This window comes from Cygnus olor, chromosome 7, assembly GCF_009769625.2.
Source record: "Cygnus olor isolate bCygOlo1 chromosome 7, bCygOlo1.pri.v2, whole genome shotgun sequence".
Lineage (NCBI taxonomy): Eukaryota > Metazoa > Chordata > Aves > Anseriformes > Anatidae > Cygnus > Cygnus olor.
Genome location: NC_049175.1, coordinates 15,439,545 through 15,454,475, shown reverse-complemented (window position 1 = coordinate 15,454,475; position 14,931 = coordinate 15,439,545). Strand labels below are relative to the sequence as shown.

At 41.3% G+C, this 14,931-nt stretch overlaps 1 long non-coding RNA gene across 2 annotated transcripts; it reads right to left on the bottom strand.

Moving 5' to 3' along the window:
- Positions 1-4,198: 4,198 nt before the first annotated feature.
- LOC121073022 lies at positions 4,199-14,306 on the bottom strand. 2 transcript variants are annotated; one of them, XR_005821471.1, is made up of 4 exons: positions 14,032-14,306; positions 8,272-8,376; positions 7,052-7,221; positions 4,199-6,946 (listed from the first exon to the last, which is right to left on the bottom strand). It is a non-coding gene; the product is annotated as an uncharacterized LOC121073022 (long non-coding RNA). The 2 variants fall into 2 exon arrangements; XR_005821470.1 differs by having other exon boundaries at positions 7,052-7,174.
- Between the last annotated feature and the right edge of the window lie 625 nt (positions 14,307-14,931).

Below are 14,931 nucleotides of genomic sequence, written 5' to 3'. Positions count from 1 at the left end.
TGCCAGTTGAGTACTGATCAAATAGTTGAAGCCTTCCATGTCTCTGTCTGGTCTCTACAGCAACCTGGTCAGACAAACCACTGTAGAAGCAATTCAGAAGTATGTGCACAAAACCCCCCAAAATGGGAGGCTGAACTTTTCCTCTCATTTGTTGAAAATGAAAATCCTCTCAGTAGCACTGCACAGGAGAACCTCGCGGCAGAGAAATTCTACAATGGAGCTCGGAATCACAAAAACTCATTAGGCAGCAATCCTTTAAAGCATACAGTATTATGTCTTGATCCCAGGTAACTCAAGAAAAATCATCCCTTGAAACTATAAAGACAGTGAAGAGGTAAGATACTGGCTCAGACTAGTTTGCAGAGACAGCAGACTCAGTGACCGAGGTTCCTAATCTGTACGTAGAAAAATAAAAACAGAGTTGGAGTTTGGAGCCTTCCATCAGAGTATGTGAGATTGGCTTCAGTCATATGGTGCCCAGCGTGGCGGCTGCTCCTGAGCCCTCCAGCTGACAAGCCGGTGCCACTAAGAGCCAGGAGCTTGACTTCCACTGTCACTTTCTGCCCTACATCTCAGTTTTGTGCTGCTTAAGACAGACTTCTGTACATCATTCCAATATCTCTGCAACCCTCAGCCACATAGTACCTGCTCCCCAATTCATTATGCCACACTTCACTGGCATCCTAAATACACAATTTATTCAACTTAACCATATGGACACCGCCAAAACTTTTTGAAACAGCTGCATCAGGGACTTCCACACACATAGTAATTGCTGTTAACCCCATTGAGACTAGATGCGTTAATGAGACTTCACTTGCACAAGCGTATGTTCCAGCATCTGGCCACAAGAAAATCAATCAGCTGCCTACCAAGTTCTCTAGCAGAAAACAAAGACAGACTTCCAATGTCCAAACGAAACTGGTTTGTAAAAGAAATAGGCTACACGTTCATGCATTTGGTGCCAAGCCTACTCTATGTTCACCAGGTTTGCTATCTGTTACAAGGAATAGAGGAAACGGAGGTTTGGCTTTCCAACAAAGAAACATCCTTAGGGACCTAAAGAAAAAAAAGCATTTCCTGTCTGCCAGTTAAACTGAGAACACAGAGTTGATCCTGAGAAGTCTGTATCCTTTCTCAAAAAAAAAAAAAAAAAAAAAGTTGATGCTGCTGTACTTACTCTTCCTTGAACTACATCTTTCTGTATTCAATTTCCATAGTTTCTGATTGTAGACAGCTCTGTTGAAATTACTGTAATTGAAAACAATACAAAAGGAAACACAGAAGAATTACTTGAAAGTGGTATTGTCAATCAAAAACACTTCAGCAGCTGTGAGTACCTCAGAGATGTTGGCAAGCCTCCTAGAACCCCTTGACTTGGGTGCATCAAGTCTGATTTTGTCTTAACAGGTGATCTACCCAAGACAAAGAGTAACTACAGCAAAGATATGAGCTGAACATTTCCTATAGCCAGTGGATTCCATGAAGTTGTTCCTTCCTCTTCATTGTCAGCAGAATGGAGATTCAGCATCTGCAGAATTAAAACCCAAGTCCAAAACCTTGACTCCAGACCAGTCACTGACAAGACTGCTGTGATGTAAACAAACACCAACTTGTGCTGCCTCTCCTCCCCCTATTGCCTGATTCCTTTGCATTTAGTGGCAGTAGGATTTCTGGAGGTGTTCCAATGCCTGCTTCAGTAGGAAAAAGTGTGTTTTCAGCCCTGGCTTCAACAGAAGGGAGATGAGGCCCATACTTTGATAGGCATCCTAAATGTAGTTATGTAGAAACAAAACAGCTGTGTAAAAACTTTTTTTTTTTTTTGCTAGTCATATCCTGCATCATCCAGATTAATCGGGATGCATCACCTTTTCTGTGAATCACCATTCTGTGATTTTCCAAGGGATGTTTGGTCCATACACAGGTAGTAGGGCCCTTTTAAGCTTTCTGCCTTACGAATCCCAATAGATCCAAACTTCCTTCTGTTTTGTGTTTTTATTAATGACTGACGTTCTTCCAATTAAAGTGAAGGAATTAGATTTGGTTTTTAGACCTACCTGTATCAAGCAAAGCCGGGTTTCTGTAGGGTATCTTTGTTAATATTCTTTACACAAAATATACAAAAATCCATTTTGTATTCCAAGTGATAAATGCAAGCCAGACTCAGGCTGGCTGGGCAAACATTGGCAGAAACATGGCAAAACACTGAGTAGAAGCTTACCCAAGCAGGCCACAGGAATTCATTTGGGACTGATTAAAAACCATTAAGACTGAAGTACAAGAATTAATGAAAACCAAAGAAAGCAGAAGCCAGTGGTCAGCAGCTGTCTGGCAAGAAGTGAACAGGCTCCCTGTGTATGCTCTGCCTGGAAAGGCAGGACTGGAGGTTTCAAGCAAGGAAACAAATAGCAGGCTATCTGAGAGGATCCTGCAACTGCAGCCCCAATCTCGCTGCTGTGAGTATGATAGTAGACCTGAGGTAATGGGCCGTGTGTCCAAAATCAACAGTAATGACCCAGCAAACACACTCACAACACAGTCCCATGTTTAAATCAGAATCAGTTCCTCCATTCTTCAGCAATTACAGCTTTCCTAGTTAAAAACAACCAGTGCATTTGGCTGCCAGGTTGTAACCACTGGTCACATTGCATTATATGTGGAAGGGTATTCTTAAACAACGTGGAAAAGGGGCAAATGGTAGCTCATGAAATCTGATGACATTAAACTTAAGATAGTAAAAAAAAACAAACAAACAAACAAACAAAAAAACCTTCAAGATAGTGAAAAGAAAGGCTGATTGCATAGAAGTGTGGGAGAGGCTACACGACTGAGTAACACATTGTTAAAATGATGTATCACTGTAATACAAAGTGATGTGGAAAAACAACTCTACTTTCACAGACACAATGATGGGGAACATTCCTAAACATTTTGATTCAGGTGTGAGATTTTAGGATTAGGCAGGATATAACATCGGCTCAATGCACAGTCAAAAAAACAAACAAACAAACAAATCATTATGCTGCTGTCTAGATCCATGCTTTGTCCAGAATTTGGATACTTTGCGTAGCTCTGGTTCTTCTCACCCACTCTTCAAGAAGATAGACTGATTCAGGAGAAAGTTCAAGGTGGGACATCAAGGATGGCCAGTGTTTTTGGAAGAGCCCATTCCTTTACACAAGGAATGACTGCATAAACTGGGACTTCCTCATCTAGAAAAAAATCATCCAGGACAGCAGCAGTTATCTATAAACTCACGAGTGGCAAGGAGACTGCATAGCGGCCAGCTACAGCCTGACTTCCAGCACAAGACCTGGCGGTTACAATCAGGCAGCAGGTTCAAGAACAAAGGGTTTTGTTTTGTTTTCATGCTCTGTTTATTTAAACAATGCAATTCATGAACTCGGGATGTTGTGATATGAACAGTTCACATGTGGTCAAGGGGAAGATGCCCAAATTCGTGGAAGAAAAGTTCACTGAGCTACTCAGCACTCAGAAACAATATGGGGCTTTGCAGGTTCCTTGAGTTGAAAATAACCAGATGCTGGTAGAGTACAGCTTTTTTTTTTTAAATCAACCTTCTTACGTTTTTACAAAACAAGTGCTACGACAGCACAAAACTGTGAGAAAGATCATCCTTGATGCACAATTAAAGTTATTCCTTTTTGGAGCGTTTTAGTAGGCACTTCAAGTTCTATGCCCTTCAACAGGTTACAGCCCCAAAACACGCTTTAACTAATGCCATAAAAACTCTGTATTGGAAACAATATTTCACTTTTGTCTTTCCTCAGGGACCACCAAAAATAAGCTACTATTTTTGTCCTTTCACCTAGAAAATTATTTTATGTGAGATGAGAGCATATTTCCAGCCACTACGTAATTAATTCAGGATTGAAGACATCAGAAAAAAATTACTTCTTTTATTGGATTTTAGTCCTCTAGTTTGCATTGTAAAGGTGTCATATGACCGAAAGGCCTCTCAGCATAAATCATGAATTGAACTCTTATTCTGGAAAATGATACCAAAATAGGAAAGTGCACCTATTTCAAAGCATTAACTGGCAGGAGAATGCTACTTACAAAATATAATTTTTGTAATGTATGAAGGTACTAAACTGCTCCAGCAAGTCAGATTTATATATTAAAATAAAATAATAATTGAATCTCCATTGGGGCTGGACTTCTTCACCTTCCTTATAAGTTTTTTAAGCTGCTTATTGAACTGGCCCTACAAAGGTCCCACACATTGCTTTACCAGTGTCCCCTTTTGATTCTCAGACTAGTAAGGAAGCTCAACCTATTTAAAAGTTTTCCACAGCTTCACATAAGATCACACATTGCAAAATGTGTGCAGGAGCAGCCTCCTCAGCACTTCCCTTGACTGTTTGCCTCCTCATGCAGCCCCATGCGTGATGAGAGCACCCTCTGGCCCATATTCAGTCCCATACCCACCAAAACCCTTGGCCTTTTCAGCAACAAGGCCATTCACCCAGCCTGTGCTGATATTGGTGTTACCTTAGATACTGAGCATGGCATCTCTCTTGTGGAACTGCATTAGCTTTCTACTGCCTCCATCCCTAAAAGTTTCTCAAGACAACCACTGCCCCAGCCCCCAAATTTAGCGCAAACTGCATATTTGCTAAGGGTGCTTCATCATCCAAGTTGCTGATGAAGATAATGAACAATACCAGTTCCAGAAACAACCCCTGGGGTGCTTCACTCTCATCTTGGTGTGAGGTGGACATCTGGATTGTCATCACTACCCTTCGATCCTGGCAGTTCTGGTGATTTTCAGTCCACCTGGCTGCCTGTTTGTCAGGCCCATAGCTTTCCCCAGCTTCCAAACGAGAATGTCATGGGAGATCCTGTCAAAAGCTCTTCTAGGCAGTTTGTGTTCATTGCTCTCCCCTCAACCACACAAACAGTCATTTCATCACAGAAGGCAATCCAATGGACAAGCACAATTTGCTCTCAACAAATGCAATAACTGCCCTTCATTATCCTCTTGCTCTTAAAATCTTTCAAAATAAAACACAAGAGGATGAGCCCATGGCTTTCCTAGGGACTGGGATGAAGCTGAGCAACCTGTAGCTCCCCAGGTCACTGTTCTTTTCTTTCTTAAACATTGATGCAACCTTAGCTTTTTTTTTTCCCCAGTTGTAAACAATTTCTCCCAATCAACATTACTTTTCATAGACTGCAGACAGCTGCCTTGCAGTCACATCAGCCTACTCTTTCAGCACACTCAGAGATAGCACATTTGGCCCCACGGGTTTGAAGTATCCAGATTCCATACCTTAACACTCAGGCTGTTGTAACTCTGCTGCTGGCTGCCCCTCCTTTCCAAAAAGGTGGCAGACTGTGTCCATGTGAACCCTGTTATTCTAATGGGGAGACAGCTTTTAAAACCATCCAGCTCACATTCTGTTAACATGGCTAACTCTCTGCTGCATGGAAAACAACAAGAAGACAGTGATCAGAAAGTTATCAACAGAACCTGCAGGAAGTGTGCATTCTTATATATGCACTTTATGGATTCTGTATTTTCAGCCTCAACTGCAGAACTAGCTGCTTGTGAAGCAGTCATACTGCTGATTTCTAGCACGTTCTCTGATCCACTTTCTGTTCTGCTCTCCATAGAGAGGACAGTCTATCATTTTAGTACGGCTCCAGTTTTTACCTTAGTAACATCATATACCACTAGAAATTCACATTTCCTCAAGTGGGAGATGACAGTATAGCCCACAGGGAAAAATCTGGCTCTGGCGAAACCTTCATGTGGATTTGACTGGATGTTTCATTTACACAGACTTGTTGCAGCTTTTCAAGAAACCCTCAAAGTGCAAGGATCTGTGGGGAAAAGCCGTGCATCTGTTTGGGTTGCATATTTGCATTGCCTTCCTGCTCCTGTTTTGCCTCTAGTGTGAAGGCATCATGGTTCCTAGCCCCAGCCCACACGTATCACACCCTGAATCACAGGAAGAGAACACGGACCAGAGTTCAGCTCCAACAAAGACACATGCTGGTGGAACAGGGTTCCATGAGATGTCTGCTAGAAGCCTGTCGCACATTTGACTTTGGGCTGCCCTAGAGATGTACATCTAGAAGTGTGTTTTACAGCTGATGAGCAATTTTGATCAATGGTAACTAAGGTCATTTACATAGTGGAAAACATGTAACGTTTGCTGTCTTCACAGAAGAAAAAGAAAGCCTTTGCATTCCAACATCTGATTGTAGACCAGACAGCTAAAATATCGGTGTATTATTTACACATTGAAATTTATCTGTCCATTTCTTGCAAAGTCATTTGATAAATCTAGGTGCTTCATTAATAATAACGCAAGCAGACTTTACGTTCATCTTAGAAAATGAGCTATTCAGATACACTGAAATTAATTTCTACATAATTACATACAGGGGACAGATGCCAAGGACTTAGAAGAATATTGCTGTACATAAGCCAACAAAGATCAGGGGAAATTTGAGACAACTCCTGAGGGAATCTGATGATGCAAAAGATGCACCATTAATGAGCCACTTAACTGCAAGTACCTTAACATGAAAGACTGATGTCAAGGACTGCAGCAGACATTCATACGAATGCTCCACGGAGTAGGGAGTCCTGTGCCAATAAGCTCACTTGTACTCTGCTTGTAAATCCAGCTCCAGCTTGTCCAACCACTCAGCTGCTTCCAGTAACTCCAGGTTTGGCAATATTTGGGAAAATGATTTGGGGTTTTTCTCTTCATGCAAAGAAGGGAGGTGGTGGTGGTGGATTTTTCTACTGCCCAACTCAAACTGGAGTTGTATAGTCTTGAGAAGAGGAAATGCACTCCAATCTCTGCTAGGTCCTAAAATAGTGCATCAAAAAGCTTAAGAAGTCTGGGCTGGCCAGTTTTATTTCCATTAGAGAACACGTGGTGGACATACTTCAGAGTAGTGTTCTCTGTTTATCAGAAAAAGAAAGGATGAAAAATAACTAATAGTTTAAAAAAAATCACAGACAAAAATGAAGCACAAAATATATGGCAAAAATGGAGCACAGTCTCACCTTTTCAGCTAGTCACCATATGTATTTATTTTAGCTCTCTTCTCTCCTCTTCTTTAGATTTAATGGACGTTAGACCCTTACTGACCTCTGGTCCTACAGGCTCTATCCGTGACTTGCAGCAGCCTGAAGACAGGAAGATTTGTGCTGGCACTAACGCTCACGTAAAACAGCTGGCATAAGGAAAAAAGCTAGTTTAGTATAAAAATACAGCTGTTTGTGCAGTTGCTGCAACAAATGCTGAAGTAATTCAATTTACTTGTCTCAAAGTCTTTTTTCCATGGAAAGTTTATGGTTTGTCATTAATTCTGCCTTTCACATCCAGTTTGCTCAAGAAATAGCACAATATACTTCTACGTTATTTCTTGCTTCCTCATTCCCCAAAGAGAGAGTTTGCAATGCTTTTATGCTTGATGGGGAAGACAATATTGACAGGATTAAACATGAGGGTTTGGGTTGAGCTCTTTTCTTTCAACAGGAAGTGACTGAATATCTATCTGCTTGTTTCTTATTTAAAAATGAGAAAAAATGAAAGGTTTTGATAGGTTCTCTTCTACCTTTGATTGATACTAAAGATCTTGGAAGTCTTGGGAACTTACAGTTTTCTAATGTATAGAAACACGTCAGATCCTGGCAGCTGTGCTGTAATCCTGAATTTGCTTAGCCAGCTCCCAGAGGACTTTTGCTGCCTGTAAAACACCTCCTCAGCTCAGTAGCTCAGCTACTTCACTCAGCTACTTCACTCTACCTTAGGCCACAAAATCAAAGCATCAGGAACAAATCGGACAATCTTTTTACAACTTCAGGGTAAACCTAGCTCGCTGTAAAGCTGCACGAAGCGAGGAAGACCTGTCCACTTGTTTTCTACACCAAGCAAAGCTCAGGAGATGCAAGGATACTCTCTCATGTGCACACTGAGCAACACAGGCCTGAGATAAGCTGTAGGGCAGCACTGCATCTTCCTACCAAATCTTATGTCAGATTTCAGCATATAAACCAGACCTCAATACTTGGGTATTTGTGCTGCTGGACCTCTAATTTCCAGCCACAAGTGACAGGATGAAACTCAGTAGAGAGGAACAAAACATCCCGAATCCATCTAATTCCGTGTTTCTGCTCAGGGTCAGCCACGAGTGGACAAGTCTCAAGTCAGCCCCAGTGACACAATTCCTACAGTTTGTTCATGTACTGCCATGGTTAAGGGAAGGCGGAAAAAGACTTACCACAGTTTTAGGACCTGCTATTCCAGAAGGAAAACAAGTTACAGGTGAGGCTGTCACTGGCAGGTGTACCAGCCATATAGGACCTGGACCTGGGCCATAAGGAAACTGGATAAAATTGAAAAGAAATGGGAAAAAAAATAAAAAAGTGAAAATCACTAGGTGACAAGAAGGCAGACTGCAAATGACAGGTGCTAGAGGCCGCTTTACTAAGCAGCCAGATTGTGGTCAGGATATCTGCTGCTGCCATCGCCTCCTTGCTCACACCATCACTGCAGTCACCTTCTGCCAATAACAAAAAACCAAACCCCAAACAACTCACTCAGAAACCAGAGACACACAAAGGCTGTGGCAGAAGATATTTCTGGACCATCAAAGAGGATAATATACCTCGAGGCTAAGTCTAAAAGCAGTAGAAAATGCCTCATCTCTTTCAGAGTTATATGAGGCCTGCCAGAGACATTGCAGCTTTCTGGCATGACTGAGCCCTTCTACACACACATCCCTACTTATTTCTGCTATTAAAAGCTCTTTTATTATCATACCATCTTTCTGTCAGGGTTTTGTGAATTACTTTTTAATTCAACAGCACTTGGTTGTATGAACAATTAATGAGGGGTGTACGTTATACAAACCTCATATTTTACTGATGAAGTACTTTGGACAGACTGTATTCAGACTGAAGCACTTAATAATTATTAAGAGGCTAGTTACGGGTTTTGATACATTTCCATGGTCTGCAAGAAATACTACTTTGCATCAGCCACATGTGTACACAACAGGACTGTAGCACCCTTTGAAAGGAGAAAGTCACCTCGTTTGGCTATTTTTCTGGGAGGGTTTTGTTTTCAGGTGTCATCTGCACATAGTTGTCAGTGAATGCTTGTAATACGCTTTCCAGGACAAAGCATTTCAGCAAAAGCTCTATTCTGCAAGGGAACACTTTCATTCCATAGCTTTACAGGGGATTTTTCAGCACCTTGTACTTGTGGTTTCCTATAGGACACGAGGCCAAAATCCATGTGAATTCAATTACCTGGGGGAAAAAAAAGTACACTGCAGTTTCAACAGTGTATTGGTTATTATGACATTGCTACTACGGAAGGGAAATGAGGAATTAAACAGGCACCACTCGGCCAGGTCTCTAGAAGTGAATATTGACCAAGGTTCAATATGTCACTGACAGCAAATCGAAGGTCATTCCCATCAACAGTTAAGTCGTGTCAGAAATTGACACGCTGAATATGAAATGTGTCTCAGTAGGAAGAACCAAGTTACAGAGAAATCTGTTCACCTTTCTAATCTGTTCAACAGCACAACAGACATTGAGAAAACAGTGCAGCACATGTTTAAGCAAGGTTCTGTTATGTCCTACTGTCTGCAATACCATTTTGTGTCAGTATTATTTTTGCTTCTGTAGCACTAGTAATGTGCTAATCCTGTGATATTATACTGTCCCAAGCAGACTGGCAGACCATGCATCGAAATAAGGCAATCAGCAGCTCTTAGAGCACATCTTTTAGATATTTAAAATATATATGGAAAAGAAAATATTATGTAGTATTATGTGTCATACTACATAATATTTAAAACAATGCTGATTTACTGTAGCAGGACCATTCTTTTTTTTTTTTTTTTTTTTTTTTTTTTAAGTGTTTGTGGTACCTTTCCTCATCAACAACCAACATGCTGACACTTTAAGCACAAAGCCTTAAAGAAAAAGCCCTAAAACACAGAAAAACATATAAGATTTAATTCAATAAGAAATAAAAACTTCTCACTCAGTATCTGCGTTTGTGTATATAACAGTCGCATCATGGTACATACCAATAGCTGGGTTATTTTACCAGTGTGGCTTTTGCTAATTGTCCACTCACCTCTCCCACACTTTCTCCCACACTCACCTTCTCCCACACTTTTCTAAATTTAAGATCTGGTGGCAATTACGAGAAATCCACTATGCGGTCACACCTTTGTATAGAGCAGTGTTGTCACAATTTCTGATTACTTGAAAATAGAATGAAATTTTTGCTGAGACAATAAAATACAGAAAGCCACTCCGAAAGTCTGTTTAAAAGCTTTTTCTGTTTAATCCAGGGCTGCAGCCTGCACAGCGAAGAAACTGAGGTCACTCCATGCTCCATATATATAATTCATGCATTAAAACCGAAAACTAACCATAACCCAAAGTCAACTCCCTCAGGTGCCTGAAGCTTTTTCCCTGTAACAGATCTCACTTGGCATCCTCTCAATATCATCCTCAGCTCCCAGCCCCCGGTGGCAGCGCACTGTCTGCCTGGAAGACAGTTTCAGCACCCTCCCCTACCCCCAACAAACGAAGAAATTCGGCGTTTCACGGCCCAAAATAACTAAAACCGCGTTTCACGAGCTCCCTCTGCTGTCTTTTAACCAAAATCCCGGTGCAGTTAAAAGGGCGCTTTCGAGGAAGCACTGCCAGATCCTGTAAATCCTTGCTCATTAGCTAGTATTTTAAAGAGATAAAATGTGACCTCTTTTAAAAGAAAACTGAAATGATTTTCAATGTCTGGATCTGTTCCGGGATAATTCAAACCCGACCAGACCAAGACCCCAATCCCACCACTGCTATGTCAAGTGCTAGTCCAAACGTAAAAATTACTTTTCCAAATAGCAGCAGAGTCAAATGAATGAAACAGTGAACAGGAACAGAGATGCTGGCTCCTTCACAGGAGCTGCTACCAAACTGACACGTAACTTTGCAACTCCACACCCCTTCTGACTCTTTTTACGTCTCCTGGAAACTTAAATGGAGTGCTACAGACCGTGCCTATCCCTTTCTTGGTTGGCATAGTGACTACAGCCAGCCTTTCACATGCAAGTGATTGCTGGTGTTTTCCTGCAACCATTTCCTAGGCTAGATCTTTGCTACTACATGATATAAACTAGAATAAAGTTCTCCAAAAAAAAAAAGAAAAAAAAAAGGAAAATAATCTGCCAGGGTGATGGGATACTTGCCCCAGAACTAAACCCGTATTTGAAGGCAAGCCATCTTTGGCCAGCTGCAATCAAAAATACCAGTTGGCAGTCGGACTTCTTGTCACTGTTCAAGAGAAGTCAAGTATGAACCTGAACTGCACAAGCCACTGTTAGCTTGGTTCTGGACAGGTCTCTTGGTCTTTCCTGAGTCCTAGGAGAGAGAACCACAAAACGGAAGGTTCGCCACTGCTATTTAAAAGCTCATCCCTAAGTTTTACTTACCAGCAGTTTGATTCTCAATTTTGATAATTTTCCTCTTCTCTAACATGTTTTTTCTTAGTCGTTACAAGTCACCTTGTGAGCTGATGTAACTCCGCAATATACTTATCCTAACCTAATTTCTTTTGTAACCTTCAAACTTCTTTTCCTGAGGGGAGAAGGAGTTTGTTCTGAGCAAACCAGCACAAGAATTAGGTCTGAAACTTCAAGGTCTAGATATACTCAGGACAGAAAGATTTACAGACCAGTTTTCATAGATATGCTAGCTTTGCAGCCATACTCCAAAATAGTCTTAGCATGCACAAATTCAGATATAAACCTCAAACTGAAAGTCCAACTAAGTGTTGATATCTCACTGTTTTGAAACATATTTTTTTTCTATTCTTTCTACTTAATGTTCCCCCCCCACCCCTTCAGGTTTTTTATTTACCAGATGCCTTTAAGCCTACCAACCTCGGTTTTATTGAAGATGTCAAAATTCTGCAGAACAGAAATGTATATTAGCAACCTCTAGTGTAAGAAAGGCTTCTAAGGAATAGTACTTTCAGACTAAAACAACAGAAGATCTAGAAAAGCATAATTTCTTAATATCACAAAGTTGCTTATGTGGATATTACAGAAGTGACACTTGAGACTATGAGCTTTCACACAATATTCCCAAGCCCGTGCCAAGAAATTTAACAGTTGCATTCAAATCACTATCAATCCAATTCTCATTGCAGAACTACATTTCTCTTAACAGTTAATGTACTGCTTAGGTTATCTTGGAATCCAGGTCTAATCGAACAAAGTCCTCAAGACCTCCAAAGCACAGTACACAATTAGAGGTAGAATGCACCAGCCTTTACTTGCAATATTTTTCACAATACTGTGGGTTAACTGATGTTTCCAAGGCATGTCCTCAGGGAGCTTCAACTTTTCTGACCTTGCGAATTCCAGTTTAAACTCCTTGGATCCGCTGCTGATTTTCAGCATTACTAGTCTTGACTCCTGTCCCCACTCTACAGTCTGAGGGCTTCTACTCTGCAATGGGAGTTTTGAGTCTGGTTTTGAGAGGCAGAAGTTATCAGCATACCAGCTCGCCTACACAAAGGACAAATGTCTTGCCACCCATAACACTTGGGCTGTGATGAAGAAATCAGAGAGCTCACAGTAAGCATTTCTACTGGTGTCCCCAAAGAAGGCCATGAGTATTACACCACACTAACGTCTCATTTACAGAGGGATATAACGCACCACAAGCAATTCCATACAAAGCAGGAATATTCACCTAGTACATTAAGAGTCCATAAAACGGTAACAGCACTCAGATGGCCCCTTCATGTTGCATTCAATATATGCAATAACAAGGACTCCTTGAAATATTTGTTTAGAGAACTGCAACAACTCAAAACTTTTCTAGTGTTTTGGTCCTGTGCGGAATTCAATTTTTGTTTGTGACCCCACAGAGTTAGCTTCACGTCAAGTCCCAGTACAAAGAATCTGCAACATGCAGCCCTTTGAACTTCTTCATAGGTTCCAGTTGAAGACTAGAAGCAGCTTTTGCAAACTGAAACTTCACGGACATAAGCCACAAGTCTGAAATTATTCTCAGCTCTTACACTATATGGAAAAGCAAACTTAACAATTTGATAATGCATATAGTGTTGTACACCAACAGAAGCACAACTCAAAACAAGACTACTTAAACCCACCTGAAAGTCTCTTATTAAGTACATTCATCATTGTTATTCATCCTGCGGATGTAACCTATTTCCAGCATAGCAGTGGAGCCCAGTCTGAACCCAGTGATGACCCAATACTAACCAAATAGTTACAACAACCTACACGTTTTTATGCCTGTTAATGTACCTTCCAAAATACGTCATCAGGACCTCTATTCTGATCTCACTCAGATTTAGACAATATTCCAGACATAAAATAATTTGGACGTAGTTTTCATTTGCTTCCTGCATTTTAGCACAGACTAAGAACTGGTTCTCACTCAGACCCAGCACTGCCAAAAAATCTGTATGTATATGGGAAACTAAATACTAAGAGAGGTGGAACAATTAAAAAGACAAGCTTTCCCTTACTTATCTTTCAGGTGACCCTTCCCTTCATCTCCCCACAAATCCAAGTTTTTCCAGAGCTTCAATCAACACCCGTCCTTCCACCAAGCTTAAGTTGCAGGAGTGTGCATTGAAACCAACACGTAACTTGTCACCCAGGCCTGCCTTGTCAGTGATTCAGAAACTAAGAAGATGTCTAAAAGTTTGGCGATGCAATGGGAATGATCCTTCCTTTATTAATCATATTCTCCAGTGGGTGTACTATACTTCCACAAGTGAAGAGCATGCCACTTACCTACAGCATAAAACCAAGTGCCTTGCAAACAAATTTCTATATTCCCCCAACCCCTTAATCTCAGGTGCTGAATCTGTTACCTTACTCAAGTAAGACAGCGGTCCTCAGGCTGAGCTGTCTGAGCGTGGAAATACAGCTCACCCATGCAGAGCTGTGGTGATGTGAATTTTACCATTAACTTACCTTCCAGCAGTTCAGAGTGGAAGCAAAAACCAACCAGTACAGCGGGTTAAATGCCTCGCACCCCACCTCAGGGCCCTGGCACCCTCCCTCGGCCTCGCAGCCACCAGGATATGCCAGGTCTAACACTGAAGACTCCCTGAAACACACCCTTCAGTGGGAAAGAAAACAAGGATGAGAGGAACTGCCATTGCCCCCTAAGTTACTCTGCTCAGACACTTCCAGGGCAAGAAGAGGTGAGGTTAAGCGAAAGGGAGGAAAAGAGGCAAGATAAGGGGAAGGAAAAGAAGCAGAAGGACATCAATATTTTTAATAGTTTTTACTACATTCCTCTTGAGGCAGATTTTACAGACTCTCAGAAACCAGTCCTTCATGATCCCCCCCCCCCCCCAGGCTGTACCTCTTGCTGCAAACCAGCATCACCTGCCCTGGCACAAAAACGCATTAAATCCCTGCAGGTTGGGAGGTTTGTTGAAGCCTTGATTCATTTTTCCAAATTTTCTTTCCTATTTTTTGCTACTCACCTTCACATCCCATGCAAGTCATTACTCTTTGTTTTGTGCTAGTGATTACAGACCTAAGTGACAGGACTCTACCATTTTTTCTCCCACTTCTTTAATTTTCACACTGTGTTTGTAGCAGATGTTTTGCAGTTCCTCAGCTCAACATGGAAGTAAGCTTATCATGCCAATTCAGCAGCATTTGGGGTACTCAGATGAAAGATATTCTGCAAAATCTTAATCAGACCTAGTTTCAGCATAAAATACACTTTTTGGACAAACTAAATTTATTCAGTAACACTCCTGCAAGATATTTAGCCCTTGATAAGCACTTTCTTCCCCTGCCACTGAAATAATTGAGCTTTATAAACGATCAATTCCATCTAAGAGTTAGCAAATTTAC